The 21,565-nt window shown below is 36.9% G+C and overlaps 1 protein-coding gene across 6 annotated transcripts in view; it reads left to right on the top strand.

Annotated features, from left to right (window-relative positions):
• Positions 1-21,565, top strand: part of GRIK2 (glutamate ionotropic receptor kainate type subunit 2) — a 677,382-nt gene that overhangs the window by 157,105 nt on the left and 498,712 nt on the right. The window lies entirely within an intron of this gene.

The raw sequence follows: 21,565 nt of genomic DNA, 5'->3' as shown, positions 1-21,565 counted from the left end.
AATTATATTTTATTTATTCATAGCATTGGTTTCTATTGATATATATATCTTGGAAAGGAAGGGACCATGCCTTATTCATTTAAAAGTATGTATACAGTGCTTGATCCAGTGCCAGTACTGTAGGCACTCAAAATTGTTTAGTTGAATAAATAAGAAAGGTAGCAAGGAACATATAGATTTAAGAGTCTTCCTAGAAGTTGTAATAGAACCTATGGGGTGAAAGTCCTCAAGGGAGACCATATAATTATAGAAGAGCTCCCTTTGGTTGAGCTCACACACCCACATGGGTATAGGTATATTACTTATTTACTGGAGACTTCCAAATATATATTTATAGCTCTCATCTCTTTCCTGCACTAGAGATAAGCCAAACTGCATTCTGAATAATCCCCTTAAATCAAGAATTCCAACACTGAATGAGTCATACCTCTCCCTATTCAGTCTGTTTCTCTTTCCTAAGTCTTGTTTTGGTTGATTGCACTACAATGCAATATATCAGAAATCTGAGAGTTGGAATTTCCTCATGCCCGCAAAACTAATTCTTCTTCTATTAAATGTACTTCCTGAACATCTCATAACTGTATACTACCCTCTGTCCTCGCATTCTCCTGCTGCTTCTCATTGATTCCAGTTCTCATAATTGATCAACTGGAACACTGCAATAACCCACCAACTTGTCTTCCTTGCCTCCAGTTTTACCTGTGCCCTAAGCCCCCACAATTAGAGAACAGAATTATCTTTATAAAACACAAATATCATTTTATTTATTTCTTTACAAATGCAGCAATGGTTCTAAATTGCTCAGATTACAAATCACACACCTCTGTGTGGCAGGGTGTCTACTGTGTTTTGGTCTATCTCTCTAATTTCATTACTATCTTTTACTCACCTCTCCAACTGTACTAACCTAGTCACAGCTCAAACACTCCATGCAATTTTGTACCTTGTTAATTCCTCTCTTTGGAATGCCCTCTCTCCTACTCTGAAGAATTTCTGTTCCTCTTTAAGAGCAAGCTCAATTACCATCTCATCTGAGTAAGCGTTCTCTGACCTCTCCTGATAGAATTGACCACAGTCTTATGCCCTGAATGTACCTTATGCCATAAATAGTTTCTATCATATGTTATTGCATTTACATGCCTATAAAAGAGGAGTTTCTACTGTGAATTCCAAGAGAGTAGAGACTATCTTAGTCATCTTTTAGTCAGGCACCAGGTGCAGTGCCTGGCAGATATTGAACATCTAATAAATATTTATCAACTTCTGCATAGAAGGATGCTGATGACCTAGAAGAGATTATTTTTAAATTAGATTCTTATTTGTGACCTTAATATAATACTTTTAGGAGAAAGGTAAGGATAGGGACAGATTTTAGAAGTTTAAGGAATTATAGAGTGAAGAAACAGATTCAGTGAATGTAGTTTAAAAAATAATAGGATGGAATCTCAAAGGCATATCAGAGTCCCAAGTCCCAAGAGATTTTGGATGGGAAGATATAAAAGAGAGTATGGGCTGTTGGAAAGAAACCAATGCAATGAGATTTTAGAATATAGTTCTATATGAGGAAGAATATGGTTCTATATGAGGAAGAAAGGATGATGGTGAAGAGGGAGAGGACTTTGTCTTTTTTTTTTTTTTTTTTTGCCATGCCTCAGGGCATGCAGGAATGCAGGATCTTAGTTCCCCATACCAGGGATGAAATCCATGCCCCCTGCAGTGAAAGTGTGGAGTCTTAACCACTGGACCGCCAGGGAAGTCCCGGACTTTGTCTTATATCTTTGTATGTTTAATGTTTTTCACATTCGATTATTCAATGTATTTACATAGAACTGTAAGAAAGGAATAAGGGTGAATATGAGGAAAACAAGCATGGAAGAGACATAGGGAAGAGATGTTAAGAGTGGATAAGTTGAATAAATTAATATTTAAGACAAAATGAACAATTAGGTCCAGCTTATCTCAAGCCTTTCCATGAAATTGTCCACATAGGTCTTTCCTCATCCTTGTCTTTTAGCCCACTTACCATCTATAACCACATTGGGAAACTAATTTATTAATTTGAGGCCAGATTACAGAAGGCTTTAAGTGCCATGGTAAGCACTTCAGCTTTGGTCTGTAATGCAAGGCGGAACTCTGCCTATTCCTGAGTGTCCTTTTGGAAGTGGTACTTGAGTTGGATTAAGTTTACCTGGCTACAAGAGGTGAGAAAATCTCCAAGAGGAGCAATTAAGAAGCTAATACAAGTATCTAAGCAGAAATTACAGTGTAGGGACTAATTTATCAGTAAGAACAAAAAGAAGTATTGATGTGAAGTTTATCAGAGGAAAAATAGAAATGAAGATTAGTTAGTTTAGAGGCTAGACAGGAGCCATAAGTCAAGTCTGGGAAAAGGAGAGAATGGTACCTTTTGTACCTTGTTATACCCTCTCTTTTGAATGTCCTTTATTCTACTCTGAAGGGTAGCATAGTGCATATGAAAGGATTTTTAGTCTCAAAAGCGTTCAGAGAAGGGAAGCCTGTTTGAAGATTTTAAATGGTCTTCTTAAATAGCTGAGATGCCATGCGATGCTATCACACCTTGCCTACTGACAGTGCTGTTAGGCCATTCATGCGTTCATATAGGGTACTGTAGAGACAATGTGAATTGTGCTCTGGTTTTGAGTGTGAGTGCCTAGCTATAGGAGTTCAGTGATTTTACTACACGACAGCTGTTGAACCACTGATTTTCATCATGAAGGAAATTAAATATCTGCCCTCATGGTTAATCACCATCCATGACTATTCAGTTGTTTCTGTCATTGGAACTTATTTATCATAGTTTAATAGCATTTCTATATTTATTTTGCATTTGTCCTTTCTTAGTTAGGAAGTTCTGATTTTTAATATCATAGATTCTCATTCTTTTCATACCTTCTTAACTCACTGACATTAAGAGAAAAGAATTTACAGATTCAAGAGGCAATCCTCATGAAAACACTGCATGCAGATCAAGAAAATACATTTTTCCTGATTATCTAAAAAAACTGGTGGTGGTAAGCTAATCAGAAGCAGAAGCTGTGATATAAATCAAGGTTTAACTTTTTTTTTCAAATATAATTTACACAATTTAACAGTATTTCTAGTCTTTGGAAAATAGTCTGCATTGAAAGACAGGTCCTCACAACTTTGTGTCTCCTGCTATTAATGTAAGATTTGTTTGATATTGGTTGATTAGACACTGATGTTCTAGGGCACTACTGAATGCTTTCAATTGCTGCTATAATACAGAAATCTTCAGGCAGTTTGTGATGTTCACATATTTGAGAAAGGAATCACTTTTAAGATATGCTGTTTCTAGATATACTGTTTAGTTTTCTTACCCACAAAATATTAACTCTACATGCCGTTACTAAGATGAGTGGTTTTGAAGTCGGCTCAGATGATCTAAACCATATGTAAAAGGCATCTGTATTTTATGCTGGTCTTACTTTTAAGTAAGATGCCCACCCAATACAATCTGTGGAAATCCTTGTGAACATTGACACAGATGGATGACTATATAGAAAATTCCACTTGATGGTTTTAGTTATAAGAGCTATTCTTAATAACATTTGAGGGAGACAGCCTCTCTGTTTATAATTCCTTTGAAGCATATTATCCTACAAACCCTGAAAAATGGTAACTTAATTCTTTGAGCTACTAAGTCATTCTAAAAGCACTGAAAACAAAACAAAGCTTGCCAATTAAAGTATTACCAACAAAATTTTAGTAATACTCTCTCAGGAAGAATAAAAGATCGCCATCTGATTTTTTTTTTCAAGGCTTTTGATTTTTCTTTCCTTTTTTCCCCTTACTCTAAACCAGCAGATTTATAAGGCATGTACTTGAACAGCAAAACCATTTGCCATTTGGTAGAATTGGCTGACATTTCATTTTTTCTGGGCAGATTGCAGATTAGTTTGACATTATTTTGCTGGGTTCTGAGCTATATCATTAGCATATTGCTTATGACTAAAAGCAAAGTAGTTTCATTTTGTGGCATAATAGCCCACTTTTTCTACAAGTACCAAAAATTATGATTTCTCTGAAAATAACTAGGTATTGCTCCAGTGTTGTAAAAGAAAAAAAAAAACAGAATTTTATAAATGTAACAAAATGTATCACTAAAATGGGGTGTCAGAGGAGAATGAAAACCTCCATAAAAGCATGATGTGTTTACTGTTGATATCTGTTAAATCTTGGCTAGAAATGAGAAACATTCATGAAATATTGGGCTTAAACTGAGATTACATCAGTATGGTAGCAATATCATACTTGTCAACTAATGGAATATAACTGCCTTGCTGTACTACATGAAAATGAAAATTCACTTTTTGATCTAAGGCATAATTCTTTTCCTGTCCGTGTTGGATAGCTTTTTGTTTTTAATGTAAAGAAAATAAGTGCCAGGCTACTGTACCACAAGATGGCTTTGTTTGGGGAACCAAGGGAATAACAAACTGCTGATCATTTTTTAATCAGAGATCAAATAATTACCAATGCTCTTATTTCAGTTTTCAGTATATTTGCTCACATCCCATCTTTCCTCCACTGAATTAGCTCTAATATATAAAACAAATAGGGCCACATTGTATAACTGTTGTGTTCTTTTCTACGTAAAAAACAATTGTAGTATTATAGTGGCACATGACATGGATGAGCTACGTTGAACAATTGTCTTCCTATGATTTTTTTCCCTTTTTTTCATAATGCATTTTTTCATAATGCTGACATATTTTATGACGACAGAATATCTCGTTTCTGTAAAATGCTGCTTTTACTGACAGCACCTAAATGAAGTATTGTGCAAATGTTTTGGTCATACACACTTCAGTATTTAAGCAAAACATCAAACCAATTAGTAAGCCATGCTTCAGAGATAAAGTATATAGTCTGCTAGCAGGTTTTAATACATTTTTTCCCCTAGTTACGTTCATGGATTTAATTCTTCCTAGTTGCATGGCAGCGGATAGAAAGTCTTGAGGGACAAACTATAATTTCATGGTCATCTAAGATAATTGTTATACTAATTGCCTATTCCATTTCCCATTTGTTTCATTGACATTTTGAAAGGGTGAAAGAGATTGTTTTTCATGAACTGGTGTTTAACCTCCCCCCACTATTTTTGGTACTGAGGGGTGTTCAGGAATGATGTACATTGCTTCAACATACTCTATTCGTGTTGTGCGTCAAAGATGACCTGGTTTTTGCAGTACCTTAGATAAAATGCTATTATTCCAGGAAAAAAAATGTATTCAATTTTCAGGAATGATTTTAGGCATATCAGGCACATCTCCTTTTCATTCTAGCATGCCCATCTTCTTCTAATTCACTCTATATGTTAGGTTTTATCTAAGGGAACTCTATACATTCAATTTTCTCCAGGTACAGAATGCAGCAGGGTTGGAGTGGGATAAGCAACACACAAACAGATAAGAAAAAACCTTAAAAAAGACATTTATAGAAATTACATTCCTTTGATTCTAATCATCTTTTTTATTATTAGGTTTATTCTGATTTATATTATGCTTTAAGACATAACATGATTTTACTCTGGCTTCAGAATTGCCTTTAATGTTTTTGGATAGATATTTATCAACTTCTTTGGGTTATAATCAGATTATTATGATTATGAATATCAAAATTTTCCTTCTGTGAAAAGTCGTTCATATACATGCATCTAGATTCTTCCAATGGGTAAGAATTCTTAATTAAAAAGCCAAATTTATTCTAGTTTTAATCAGTGTCACATTGCTACAATCTAAATGAGCTTAACATTATTGAGTTTTATCTTCCTAATGGGGAGTAAAAAGATAAAAATTCTAAATATATGGCTTTTGACATGAGTGGTATGCTGTTGGTTTGTTGTGGAAGTGGATCAAAATACATTGAGGCATGCTAGCTCTTTTAGGTCCCTAGAGTTTTATTTGGTGTATTATTCTGATAGAACTTGAAACAATATCCAAGTAGGCCATGGAAGTCAAAGTACTACTGAAACTGATCCACTTATTCCCATGGAGCACTTTTGGCTCTCCATGTTTGACCGCTTGCTGCTTGTAATTCAGATTAAATATGAACCATTCTTTTCAACAAGAACTAAAAAGGAATTTTATTTCCATTTTGAGGAGAAATAAACAGAGATAATTTTATTTTGCTTAATGAATATTGGTTCCAGCCAGAGTAAGCCCATTGCTATTTCCTCAAAAGCCAGCAGATAAGAACTCATCAGCATTCTAATGAATTGTTTTTATGTCACAAAATGATAGTCGTTGTGTTTTTTGGTGTTTTTGGTTTTGTTTTTTGTTTTTTTAATCAAATCAGGGAGACAGTATTTCAGGGAGTGACAGAGGCAGAAAGCAATGTCTTTTTAATCATTTCTTTATCTATGTCTCAGTATTTGTGGCCAGATGGCCCTCTGTGCCACAGGGAGAGGGTGATCATCTCGGCAAGGTAGAATGTCTTGAGAGGATATCAAATTGTCCTATAAATGTATTAAAAAAAATTTACTATTTCTCTAGTTTGCTATTTAATTGAAGAAACGTGCCTAGGGTCATTCACTGACCTCCACAAATCATCAGTGATGCAGCGGGAGAGGGAACCGAAGACTCGTGTTTTCAAGCACACTGTTTTACATATGCCACTGCCATTGAACAAAACATTTCATCAGTGCTAGAGGGAATACCTTACTGTGAGCAGTCATTTTAAGCACATGCCTGTCACACTAAGATTTTCCTAAAACCATCTGCATAGTATTGTTTGCTTAAAATTTTCTGAAATATAATAGAGATGAAATTTCAGGTTTAGACTGACTGCAGTGGAAACGACAATAAAGGGAACTACTTATTACCATAGAAACAAGAAAGTATGCACAATGTCAACAACATTTGAAACGAACAAGACTCTTGATAGCAGCACATTATAACCTAGCATCCTTTGCTTACAGAATAATTTTGGTTTTATGATTTTACTAAAACGCATACTGGTGGCTTATATTTGCAGAACTAGGATTCTCTCAAGAGGCTGTGATGCTCAACTAGGTTATTCAGAATATATTCTATATTCAGAACATAGACTCAAGTAATCTAAACTTAGTGATGGCAACTGGACTCCAAGGTGTACAGATAGATTGGAGAGTAAAAATTACACTGATCTGTGTTTTTATTGTGACATTGTATATTATTTGACAATGCTAGAGACTATGTTATCTCCCTAGCCTAATTTTTCTTATAATTAAAATTATCATTTTAAGCATTTGTAATGTTTTAAAGTTTTCACCACTCATAATAGAAAATGTTGTGATAGGTAGTATATTCTTACTTGACTTTTTATGCATAATACATTAAGCACATTTAACATTTTGCTTAGTCTGGGCTAGTAATTAAGGCTATCAATTATAGTATTTCGCTGTGACCCATACATACCTTCCGTACATTTTGTTTAATAGCCCTGCTTGTGTTTACTCTAAATAACTCTAGTCTGCCATAGCGCATCCTTCCTATCAACTGTAACTTCACCGCTGCCTGTGCTCCTTCTTCATATTATTCATTTACTTACTATTTCCCATCTATGTGAATCCGTTAGAAATGTCTGCAGAACAAAAACAAATATGCTCTGAGTAAACATATAAGACTTTTCCTATGATTAAAATGTGGGTGCCTTGATGAATGTTTTATAAAATTTATTTCTGCTGCCCAAACATCTCTTTTATCAACTTCTAATTCCAGGCGAATTTCACGCGATTGGGAATGCTGGGTGGCTAACTTAATATTAAGTAGAGTTATTATATTTTGAAAGTATTAGATACAATATTGCACAAATGAAAAATCTGACATATAGAAAAAAGGAGAGAGTTTCAGGGTTCATCTGGCAAGTCAATTAAATAATATTGGGTCATTCAACAAATAATCATTACTTAGAGACAGAGATTGAACTGTCACTCCATACTATTGGTTAGATAATGATTAACACAGACTCTTGAAATTAAAAATGAGAGCTTTTAAAGGGCAATTCACTTGTGTTCTAGAAAGTAAATCTAACATTTTACTTTTATTTACTTTTTTGCAGAGATATACCATACCAAATTGTAATACCAACCTTATAGCAGAAATATGTAAAAGTTTGGTGAAACAGGCTCTATAAAGAAACTACATCCCTCACGGGCACATATTGTAAATATAACTTACTGTAAATTTAACTCCCAATTCCAGAACATGAATGAAGCTATTATGAAAAAAGGAAGATAGGAAATAATCTGATTACTTGAAGGCTTTTATTTAAAAAATTTCAAATAACTGAAGCAGGAAATTGAAATTTTGTAGTAACTACAATTTATCATCTCAGATTAATTACCGTAGGGTTTAAATTTAATTTGGGGGTCTTGGCAACAAAATCATTTGCTTATTAGAAGGGGTATTAATAAGTTACAAACAATCTCCATTTCTTTGTGTAGGTTTTTAGTGGGCATCCTCTTATTATTATTTCTTATTGTTTTGCTAATATGAGATCTCCCAGATACAATAAGGATTTATCTCACACTTTGCCTTCTAGATGGACGAGTCATAAAGAGACCCGCTTTTCAATGTCCTAAGTCATGTTTGCACATGAAAGATAGTAATTTCTTAGCTGTAGGTTTTTTCTCACATCTTAAAACAGCAGAAATTCTTAGAGCTTTGGATTTTCAAGAAGTGACAGCAACTTTATTTAGAAAATAGTAGTAATTTCCCATGCCTCAGTTTCCTTGCAGTAAAATGACAGAATTTTAGCTTACATGATCTCTAAAGTTCCTGCCGACTCTAAGATGTATTGAATCATATTAAAGATTGGAGGATGAGTGTGCATCCATTGATATTTGGCCTTTGGATCTGGTCTGCCTGCCAAGAAATATTTATTTTCTTGGCAGCTTGTCATGAAAGGTCAGAGAGTCTTGGCATTTTTTCACCTGATCTTTTAATATTCATTCAAGCGTGGCTATTTGTCTGTGGTCAAAGTTGTAGTCTGCAAAAATGTACATCCTTTTTAAACTCCATTTTCTAGGATTTTGAGTCTGTTCTGACAATTTGTATTGGAACATGTAAGAAGACCAGGTGATAGTGCAAGTGGCAAATTAAGTTCAGAGCTTTGCAGGAAATGGCAAAGACTATAATGTTCGTTGAAAAGTTATGATGAAAAATTAAGAGAAGGCAAATTTTAGCTAAATGCCAGGCCTTTCTGACGACCGGAATCATCTAAAAAGGAAACTAACTGCCATGTGTAGTGTGAGTTCCCTATCAATGGGTGTATTCAAAGAGCAACTGTATGGTTATATGATGGAGATTCTCAAAACCAGTGAGTGGGAGACTAGATGACCTTGTCTTAAAGTTCTTAATTTTAACTTAAAATTAAATTTAAGTTTCTATGAGTCCAAAATAAAATATAATTATACTGATCTGGGAATTTTGCTTGAGTAAGGATTCCATGAAGAATTAGACTCAGAACATCTGTCTTTCTCAGCTAATGCACTGGGTAAGTTGTCCTGATACTCTACAGTGATACATTAGAGTCATTAATAAGCCAGGTTTTCGACACAGATCTGACTAGCATAAGCAAGAAAAAGAGATTCTTTGGAAGGTTTGCAGAATTTAGTTTGCAGAATTGAATAAGCAATTGAAATCAAGCCTTGAGCAAAGATGGAAACCATGGTAGCCCTGCATCTCCACAGCAGAATGTGTGGATTATGAGTTGATGACTCAGTTTCAAAACTCTTCTATTCCTGTGTCTATGTTCGGTATTCAAATTTCCAAACGAAACTGGTGGACCTAAATTAAGTAATAACACTCTTGTGGTCAATGGAGGTAGTGGGAAAGGAGATTGGTAGGTGAGGAGACCCTGGGTACTGTGACTGCTAGCCCCACCAGAATTAAGGTCTAGTAAGAGTATTGATTAGAGTGATATTTTGAGACAGGGATGGGTTAGGAGTTGCGCAAAGGAGAGGACAAGATCTTACTAAAAGAATTTGTTGGGGCTTCCCTGGTGGCGCAGTGGTTGAGGGTCCGCCTGCCGATGCAGGGGACACGGGCTCGTGCCCCGGTCCGGGAGGATCCCGCATGACGCGGAGCGGCTGGGTGGTGGCGCAGTGGTTGAGAGTCCGCCTGCCAATGCAGGGGACACAGGTTCGTGCCCCGGTCCGGGAGGATCCCGCATGACGCGGAGCGGCTGGGTCCGTGAGCCATGGCCGCTGAGCCTGCGCTCCGCAACGGGAGAGGCCGCAACAGTGAGAGGCCCGCGTACCGCAAAAAAAAGAAAAAAACAGAATTTGTTCTTTTTGTGTCTTCCCAGTGGCATCTAAGATTCTTGAAGTCAAGGATTATGTCTTGCTCACTGTTAAATCCCCAGCTTCTACTCTCAGTCGTTACAGCATAGGATTTTGTGTAGTAAATACTAGTTAAACAAACGAATGAATAACTAACTAAATGAATTTAAGTGATGTAGTTTAGTGCTGGTCCACTCTCAGTAGATGAAAAGAATACAGTTTAGCAAACTATTGCCCCAGAGACCCTCAGAGGCTATTACAATACACGTTGGCCACTAGATAGTGAAGGAAGTTCAAGCTTCATTTGTTTTCTTCCCTTTTGCCTTTTATTTCTTCTCCCCCCTCCCTCCCTCTCTCCCTCCATCCATCCCTTCCTTCCTTCCTTCTTTCCTACCTTCCTCCCTCCCTCCCTTCCCTTCTTTCTTGCTTTCTTCTATGTCTTCATTATATATTTACAGATCATAAAGACAGTGATTTGTCTTTATTAACAAAATATAATTATACACAAGGATATCTGAAAGATAGCTATTCTGTTGGTATTCTCTTAATAGTTGAACACAGCAGATGGACTGTAAGAGTCGTTGCCAAAAAGCCTTGGATTCTAAGGTGTTTTTAGTGTTTCCTGTGTTTCTAAGGAAACGGTAATAATCAAGTCTCTCATATGGTTTTTTTTAAGCTTTGATGAAATCCAGTTCAAAAGTAGACCTAATCATAGTTTATAATGAGCTTTGGGAGATTTTTCTTGTAAATTTGAAGAAAAAAAGAATCATAAGAGAATTTCAAATGCTATTAACAAGGCTGGAGTTGTTGTTGAAATCAGAGAATAACTGTCTTAAAAATAAATTGCATATTTATCATGTTCATTATATCCATGTTTGAATAACTATTGCTGGCAACTCAGAGTTCTTTGCATTTTACAGGCGCATAAATGCTTCCATATCAGCAACAAACATACCTAAAGAATGGTCACCGTAGCAAGAAGATTCGTTTGATGCACAGAATCTAGAAGAAGCAGTAGCATCATCCTTTAAAACACATTTCTTTCCGTCAGCAAATGTACATAAAAGCTAATAGCTTATACTATTTCAAGTACTATGCATAAATTCAAAGAGTTTACAAGTCAGCAATTTTTAGACCCTACTTACCAATAGCTATTTGTGATCATGAGGCATTTGAAGCTTCTTTAATAGTTATATTGTTACATAATAACTGTAGGAGTATAAATTACCTTAAAGCTCAAACAGAAAATTAACTAAACTATGAAACATTAACATCTTAACATAAAATGAAAATCAGTGATATCAAGAATACTACATTAATAACTATGCTCCTGTTTTACTTTTAGAATATCATCAGTGGCTGTTTGATTTACAGGCTGTCATATGTTTAGGTGACTACTGATTTATTCCAAACCCATTGTTATCAGGAAGGGTAAGAAAATATAAATAATCATTGGGATGGTATCTTCCATTAATGAAGAACTACCTATGTGTTAAGCCACACAAGAAAAAAAATGTATTTTATGGAGAATTGGATTGTCTTCTGACTATGCTTATGGAATATATGCTTAGGAATAGCTAAGCTCAAAGCCATTTGAAAAACAGGCAGGCAAAAAAAAAAAAAAAGACAAACTCCAAAACTGATGGATTTTCTGCTCAACTGGAATAGATCAATTTTGTATAGCTCATGGAAGAACATCTAATGCAGGCAAAAATCAACATGACTCCATCAGGAACACTTCTTGCTGGATTAATCTCATTTCCTTCTGTGCCAGAGTGACAGACTTAGTAGATCCATCTGAAGTCAAAGTCTCAATATAACTTGATATAGTGAGGCTTTTCTTCTGTTCTGAACTATTCCCAGTTAACAGCCTGGAAAACCTAAACTTTTCTACCAATACCCAAAAGCTTGGCAATAGTTTTGGCCAATGGGGACATATCAAATGAACCCTATCAGAATGATCACCTAATATGTCTATACATGATCTCAGTAACACCACCACCAAAACAATAAAGAATAACTGACATTTATTCATCCCTTATTATGTGCCAGGTGTTATTCTGTGGTATTTGTATCTATTAACCCATTTATTCTGTTCAAGAAGCAGCATCGGGTACTGTTTAAAGGCAGGGACTCCAGAGTCTGGGTTCAAACTCTAGTTATACCACTTAACTGCGTGGCCTTGGGCAAATTATTCAACCTGTCTGTGCCTAGGATTCCTTGTGTGTAATTGGTGGTTAAATAATCTTTAGTCCTTAGAGTTGCTGTAAGAATTAGATGAATTATTGTTCGTAAAATGACTAAACAGTGGCTGGTCCTCAGCTATGCTACAAGCATTGTTAGTTAAATAAAAATGTAACCCAAACCATAAATTGTCAACTACAGAATAATGCTTAGTAAGGAGTTGGCCAAAATACTGCTTTTTGTGATGAGTTCCAAGCAATGCCCAATGATAGAAAATGATTGAGTAAGCAGAGTATAACATAGCAGAAGAAGTGCTGTGATCTCAGTGGGACATTGGTTGAGCATATGTCCAGAACACGGGGCTGTAATTACTTAAAATAAACAGACACTAGGTTGTGTTGATGGAAACGTGTCAAAAGAGCCTTGACACTGGGTTTAGTGCTTTCACCTCTTTTCAATGTATTATAACCAATTTAGTTTTCTCTCTCTCCCCTTCTTCTTCCTTTCTTCCCTTTTCCTTTAATTTTTAAAAATAATTTGGAAGAAAAGGAGATTACCTTTACCTGGGAAACACAATAGCAATGTCTTTATTATTGAAACCTATGCTGGAGAAAATTAATAGCGTTTGGATTAACAGATTATCTGTGTAGTATATTTTGTATTCTAAGCAGAATTTTAAAGCTTTCCTGTCACATGTCATCATTTATGACAAGGCAGGATGGGCTCTGCTTTTTGACTCACTGAACTTCCATGATAATTCTGTTCCATTGAACAGGGCCTTCAGTATACCCTGGGGAATTAAAACTGGGCTTTGGTCCTGCCTTGGAAGTAAGATGCGTGTAACTCAATTTGTTGCACCCTGTAAGACCTGTATTATTGTTTTGGATCCTGTATAAATCACCACTGAAGTGCTTCTCTCTATTGTGTCTCCTCTCAGTTATTATTTTATTTTGTATTCCATACCTGTGATATACCTCTCTCTTCTTATGCTATATGGAATTTTTTTTTCCAAATCAACTAGACTTTTTTGAGTGCCTCCTCTATCCCATGTTCTGTGCTCTTATACATTTCAAATAATTTAATCCTTAAAATGGCTCTTTGATAGAGTTATCATTCTGTTCGTTGTTCAGTTGGGGAAACAGGTTTAGAAAAGTTACCTTGCTCAAGGCTCTCCAAGGTAGGTGTGGAGCTGAAGTTCAAACACTGTACAATCTGCACATTTCTTCCAAACCTTCTGTTGAGTTGTGCTCAAGGGATAAATATGCAAAAGTGCCTCCAAATATAGAGGGTCTGTCTGTTCTTTGTTAAATAATAAAATCCACCCTAGGGTGGATCCCATGTTTCCTATTTTTCGAGGTAATTTGTTCAAAACTAAACAAACATTTTATTTCTTCATCTTTGCCATTCTTTCCTTCTTTCCACCTGAAGTTTCTCCTCTCTTGAACCTTTTAAGACACCTTTTCAGATTGTTTCTTTTCTTTTTTTTTTTTTTTTTTGCTAGTATCCACTCTTGGCTCATCTTTATTTTTTTTTAATTGATTAATTTTTATTGGAGTATAATTGCTTTACAATGTTGTGTTAGCTTCTACTGCACAGCAACATGAATCAGCCATACATATACACATATCCCCTCCCTTGTGGATTTCCCTCCCATTTAGGGCACCACAGTGCATTAAGTAGAGTTCTCTGTGCATACAGTATGTTCCCAAGGGTTGTCTATTTTATACATAGTATCAATAGTGTATATGTGTCAATCCCAATCTTCAGATTGTTTCTTAATTTCAGATTATAATTTCTGTATTTTCTCTGGGAATATTTAGTTATGTCACTGGGGAGATACTCACAGAGAATTGGCCTTTTTCCTGACAAAACAGATTAGTGCTACTCTGATCTTCTACCTCCCAGGTGTACAGAAGACTCCAATGCATCATTGCACAAAACAAAGCCAAGCAGCACTTCTTGCACGTTGTCATCTAAGGGCCTCTAAAGTCCTATAGGCCATGTACATATTTTCAGTTTGAGTAGCCTAAAGTGGCTTATTTTAAGTGCAGATTTCTTGGAAGTTTACTGTTTTCTCTTATAAGTTTTGTCTACATTTTGCATTTTGCTTTGTAATACAGAGGTTCTTGTTGAAATATAAGAATAATGTGTTTCTCAAGTCTTCAAGGAAATGTGTCTAACCATATTTGTGCACCATGTTTATCCTGCGGATATATGTATCCCATCACAAGGCTGAATGCTCTGGCATTAGAAGTACCCCACTTAGAAACACAGACCTCAAAGAGAGCTATGTTGGGCTTCACTGGTGGCACAGTGGTTGAGAGTCCCCCTGCCGATGCAGGGGACACGGGTTCGTGCCCCGGTCTGGGAAGATCCCACATGCCGCGGAGCGGCTGGGCCCGTGGGCCATGGCCGCTGAGCCGGCGCGTCCGCTCCGCAACGGGAGAGGCCACAACAGTGAGAGGCCCGCATACCGCAAAAAAAACAAACAAACAAAAAAAAAAAGAGAGCTATGTTTCATCTTGGAACCTGCACAACTAAATTATGTAAGCCTTTCTGAGAACACATGACACTGTACAATTACAAAACATATGTGTGCATCTTTATGTTTCCTAGACACTTGGCTTGATTTTGGAGGATATGAAAAAAAAATGACCATGAGTTTGTTACATAGCGTAGTGCCAATATGTATAATATTCTTTCAGAAAAGCAACTTTTTACTTGGCTAATATTATAATTTTGAGTTGATTAGAGATACTAGAACCATAATTATATCACTCAATTCTTAAGCAAGAAACCTTGAAGTCTTTCTCAGAGACTTAATAAAGTTTTTTTTAGATTTTATAATTAGTGTTCCTTTTAATCATTAGTCTGATTATATATCTGAATTTTTTGATGCCTTTACCTCTTCTTTCCCATTTCCATGAGATCAGAATTCTTATTTATCTGTACTGCCGTTTAGTTCTCAATATTTTTTTCTGAACAGATCTCTCCAGCTTTCTCATTCCCCTGCATCTGATGCCCCATCCATCTCTCTTATGCTGCTGAATCAAGCAAAGCCTCTACCCTATTTGTTTAAATGTATTGCACATACTTTTCATGGTTATTCAGTTCTGGATTGCAGGCTCTCAAAGGGCATGGGTTACTTCCATCCACTTATGCTCTGGACAAGAGTGATATCACACTGTGAAGATAATAATCATGAGAAAAATCTTTGATGGACTAAGCATCTTACTATTAAAAAAAATATATAAAAGACTGCAATTCCCTGAAATATGATTTCAGAAAAAGCATGATAACTATTTCTTAGAATTTGTTTACTTTAAATATTGCATAATAGTCACCTCTAATGATAAACATGATGCTCTTAGAAATGTTGAAGTTTTATGTTGGCATTTTATTTGGGAATTTTTTCATCTCTCCACCCATAATTTGTCTTAGCTTTTCTATTAAGTGTTAAAGTTCTCAAAAGATCTTCTTCATCTACTGAGAGACATTGTAGTACAGCAGTTAAGTGCAAAGACTGGAGACAAACTGAAGGTATAAAATCCTGATTTCACCATTTATCAGCTATGAGACCTTGAGCAAGTTATTTAATCTTTCTGTGCCCTACTTTTCAGAGGATGATAAAGCACAGGATTGTTGTGTGGATTAAATAAGTGATATATGTTGAAGAATTTAGAACAGTGCCTGACTCATTGCAAATGCTTCGTGCATATTAATTAATATTGTTCTGTGATATTATTTTGTTATCTCCTGAACTGAACTTGATAATTCCACAGTGTCCCTTTCCTACCTTGTGGCTTTTCTGTTCTTCTTTAACTCTCATCAATTTTTGCGTCTCTAGCTCATGTCTTACTTATGAAATAAACACCTGCCATCTATAGTATGGCATTTCCCATTTCCTCCCATACCATGTGAGATGAGTGAAAGCAGAGGAAGAGCTGAATATTCCAATTATCCCCTCCAAATTGTACTTATTGGTCTGTGGCATGCGTTGCCTATTAGCAATTTCTTTCATCATCATCATCATCATCACCATCTCTTGAACCTGATCATCATAACTAACATTTATTGAATGCTTAAGACCTGCCAGGAACTAGTCTAAGCACTTTATATTTATTGAATTATTTAATCTTCACTAGAGTCACATGAAGTAGGTAACGTTATCCTCAGTTCCAGATACAGACATGCTGTAGGAGTGTCTTTACTCCTCTTGCTTCCCTCTTACCTTTGCATTGCCTCAGAGAAACATTATAGCTGAAACACCCGCTTGTAGGTGATCCACCATCCCTTCCCTACTTTGAACCCTTGGAAGATGACAAATGACCATTGAGTGGATGATATGTTTATCATTCCTCTTATGACAATATTGAGGATTAATTTAGGGGACATTAAATGTCCAACGTTGGAACACACGGATCAGCCTGATTGCTTTTGGCAGGTACTAAATTAGGGGGAGAAGCATATACAGAATAAATTGTGACATACAATGAAAATGAGTTGCTGTGTGGGGTTTCATGTAATGCCTCCTGGATTGATCAAATGGAGGAGGCCTAGAAATGATGAACTGAAAAAAAAAAAAAGGCCTCTAGTATTGCTCTGTGGTAGGTGGGGACAACCTGGTGGGGTGGGAGGAGAAGGCTTGGCACTTCAGAGAAACAGATGCTTGAATGGATTTTGCAGGTGGTTTTATGCTAGTTCATGGTGGGCTCTTTGGCAGATCTTTCCCTTGGCTCTTTTAGTTCAATCCAGGCTTGAGGTGACACTGTGTATCTCTGCTGGCAGTATGTGTACACTGACCTTGCCAATATTTTTCCAGTTCACATTAAAAAATATTTTTATTTATTTTTTATCTGATTTTAATGCAGTAAGCTTTTTTTTCTTTCAATTTAAATGTTTAGAGAGCCACTTTATGGATGAAACTGCCTTGATTGCTATTATGAATCTTCCATTAAAATGCTAGGGTGAGAATAGGTTCTTAGATACCTGCTCTTATTGGCTTAATTTAAAAGCCCAAATGCAGTATTTTAGACTACAGTAATAAAAGCTAACACTTGCTGAGTGGCCACTGAGTGTCAGTGTTTCAGGCGCTTTACTTAGTTTGTAGCTTTTAATGCTCACAGCAATCCAATGAGGAAGGAACTATAGTTATCCCCACTTTACTCATGGAGAAAAGAAAATATGGAGGGGTTAAGTAACTTATCTGAGGCTACTCAGGAGGTGGCTGAGTAAGATTTGTACCCAGGGCTCTGTCTTCAGAACCCATGCTCTCAACCATGACACCTCCTTTTGGATAGTCATCTCCAGGCAAGGTGCTTCATTGCACAGACTATTTTCTGTAGCTGTCAAGCTCAAAACAAGCCAGAAACTCCTTTCCAGAGACATACAAAATTATAAATTGAACTTGTTTTTCTGTGTTCTCTGCTTTTTACCAGCTTGAGAATAGGAGACCTAAGTTTTTATTTTAATTAGTAACATTGAAATACGTTAAATAGAATCTGTGGCGGCAGCTGTGTAGTCTCACTTTGACTTGAAAACTACATTCATTGATATCTTTTTAGTCTTTGGAAAGAAATCTCTTGTCCATTGTAGCTGTTACTGCTCTGAACCCTTTTGATAACTGTCCATGAAAGTGTCTGTTCTGTCTTCTTGGGGAAAATAACAATGGCATACTGTACTTCACAGGTGCAAAAATGAAATGATTTGCTCCATCATTAAGTTTGCTTAATTTACAGCTTTTTATGTTTACTTATGTCTGTTCTTCATAGATTGGATATTGAGGATCCGACAAAGATGATATTTGAATCAGCTTTGTAGTGTCATTGAGTAGGTCTTACACTGCAGGATACTTAAGTCTTTTCTCCAGTTGCGACAGTTTGGATATCCTCAGGGGTTCCGAGCTGTCTTCAATTATGCCAGCTGTCTGAATATGGAATGTAAAACTACTGTTACAGTGGGGAATTAAATATTATTTGGCCCAATTTTACCTTTCTAGTCAAAAGTAAATAGCACGTGGCTGCATATGCAGTGAAAGTAGACAGATGCAGTGCGTGCAAATGTGCTGTGGGTACAATTTCCCTTTCAAAGCATTTATGGTTTGGAGAGAACACCCATCTGCCACTAGTAAGTCAAGTAACCTTGGGTACGTTCCTTTACCTCTCTGGGATTTTATTTCCTTACCTCTAAAAGGAAGGGGTTATTCTAAATCTTTTGGAAGCCATTTGGGATTGAATCATGATGAATCATGATTGAATCATGATTGAATCATGAATGTTTCAGAAATGATCTTGGGAAGTTTATTATTCTCACCTCTGTACTGTTTCTGCTCCAACTACCTGGGGAAGTCTCAAGTCAGCACCCAACTACGCTCACCCATGACTCTGCAGTTTCCTTGAGAATAAACAACAGTAGCCAAATCACTGTGATCTCAAATTTTCCCCTACCCTGTTATCCCTAGAGATGCATGTTTCCTGGGAGCTTGTCCAGAAAACGCTTAGAATGAAATTTATCAGAATATAAGAATTTTCTTTTGAGACTGGTGCACAGTAAGCTTCCAGCTGATCGTTAAATGTGTGGTTCCCATTTGGAAGAGCTTCACATAGCAGCTATAAATGGGTGGTTTAGGTGGGATTCCTGGCTGTGGAGAATGGGGCGGTTGGGTGGTGGTCACTTTTTTGAGCCCATAAAGACTGTTCTAGTTCATCTTTGAATGCCACCTTAAGTTATGCATGACTTATTATACTATTCCTTTTTACCACTAATCCACAGTCATGGGAGACCTAGGGATTAGGGTCAAGGGGACAGAATTTTAGGGGAGTAAAAAGACAATGTGGGACATTCATAATCTGGAAGCTTACATCGTTTTCAGTTAGTCACTGGGTACAGTTATATCTGGATCTGGCTGAGTCCCAATTATGTTCATTCATTCATTTGATAAACAAGAATTTGTCATGCACCCAGCATGTGATGGCATTCTTCTAGGCCCTGGGGACACAGATGTGAACAAGACAGCAAAAAACTTTTGACATCATAAGACTTATATCAGGGAGAGTTCAACACTTCGATGTGAGTTGACTTTCAGACCAAGTATCATTGTTATGCCTACTTATGTAATTCTCCTCTTCACTTCGCTTCTTTTTGGTTGTTGGAATGCTCTCTTGTCACAAAAGCCAAACAGATAGTCCCAGTGTAATAGACAAAATGTGATTATGTGGTGGCCTCTCACTTTCTGAAATTGTGGCAAGGATTCTGAGTTGCGAAGATTGATGTAAAGCTTCAGCATCAAACAGAGAGCTGACTTTAGGTAGGTAGTGAATCATAAATGAAAACTATTGGGTGAATTTTAGTTTGGTCTATCATCAGGTCGGTCGTGCTGGGGAGTACTTGGGAGGGAGGGAGGCGTGTGGAGTTTTCTCTCAGTGCCGTGGCTGGAGGGGAGGAGAGAAGGACTATCTACTTGTGTTTTAGAAAAGAGAAGACCTTGGAAATGGGAATAAATTCATAGGTAAACTGCACAAATTGTACATTTCTCTCATTTGGCAGTTGAAGAAATTTGAGCTGGAGTATCTCAAATGAATGATCAGAATTATACAGAAAGTTAATCAGCAGTTGTGGTGTTGAAGGTTTGAGGTAGTGGGATTTAGCATCCTGAACTTTCTAGTTTTGAGAGGATAGTCCTGAGCTTTCATCCAGAGGGTGTCTGTTCTTTGCTTTTTCTTAATTCTCTGGTAATATATTATGGGTCTCATGCCTTCTGCATATGCCTTGGCTGGTTTATGTATGGGTTGGAAACCTCAGTGTGTGCATTTAGCTTTGTTGGCCTTTGAGATGCTTCACTGCACAAGATGCAGCACTAATCAGATGCTCTGCCCAGCACAGATGTGTCTAACCTGCTTGTCTGTACACCTGAGAATTGGAAAGGTGATGTGCTCAGCATTCTATTAGAAGCTTATTTCTCTAGGAACTTCACAATCTTCTAATGAAAAAGCCTCTCCTGCTACCTGAGGCTTCCTTTTACTCTTTCATTGGTGTTCCAAGATGATCAACAGCAAATACTCTCAAAACACTCTGTCTGAAGTTCAAACTACTGGACTCTGATAAGTCCGGGCAGTCCTGCATGCTCTTTAACTTCCACTTGTAATCATATTGGAAATGTACAGGATCAAATTACTTACTCCTCAGTGCTATCCTTGTGAATATTTCTTCCTCATCCATTCAACAGTCAAGGGCAGTTCTCTGTCAGGCACAGAGGGCAAATGCAAAATGTCTTCAAGGAGCTCCTATTTTTGGAAAGGAGACAGAAAAAGAAAATAACTGATGTACGATATTATAAACACTATAATAGAGTTATACACAGAGTACCATAGGTATTATATGACACAACAATAGATGTTTATAATGATTGTCCTTTGTCGTTAGGAAGTGGTTAAATGTTTCCAAAATTCTCAATTAAAAGGTTGGGATTTATCAAATTTATCATAGAAAGGCTTAATTCAACATGTGTTAATTAAAGTGATATACATCAGTTGTGGAATTTGTCATTATTTTGAATATTTTATATTCTAGAAATTTCTGATGAGTGAAGAGTTATTTTGTTTGTACCCTGCTATAACCTCGGCATTTACAACATTTCCTGGCACATAGTACAAGCTAAATAAATATTTAATGAACGCATGAATTATCCTTAAAAGAAAAAATACCACCATCAGAATTTGATTATAGAATCATAGCGGAAATTACCACAGGGAGTTTAAGCTCAGGGGCTTAGTCTGCACAAAGAACTAACAAGGCCAACGTCAGAGCTGGTTTTTTTTTTTTCTCGTATGACCAAGTTAAATTTGCGTTATGGAAGGCAGCAGGGCAAAGATATTTGGGAATCGAGTTAAAACAATTAGGTTCTGGGGCTTCCCTGGTGGCGCGGTGGTTGCGCGTCCGCCTGCCGATGCAGGGGAACCGGGTTCGCGCCCCTCTCTGGGAGGATCCCACGTGCCGCGGAGCGGCTGGGCCCGTGGGCCATGGCCGCTGGGCCTGCGCGTCCGGAGCCTGTGCTCCGCAACGGGAGAGGCCACGGCA

This window comes from Physeter macrocephalus, chromosome 10 (assembly GCF_002837175.3).
Source record: "Physeter macrocephalus isolate SW-GA chromosome 10, ASM283717v5, whole genome shotgun sequence".
NCBI classification, from domain to species: Eukaryota; Metazoa; Chordata; class Mammalia; order Artiodactyla; family Physeteridae; genus Physeter; species Physeter macrocephalus.
This window is presented reverse-complemented; position numbering and strand designations above follow the sequence as displayed.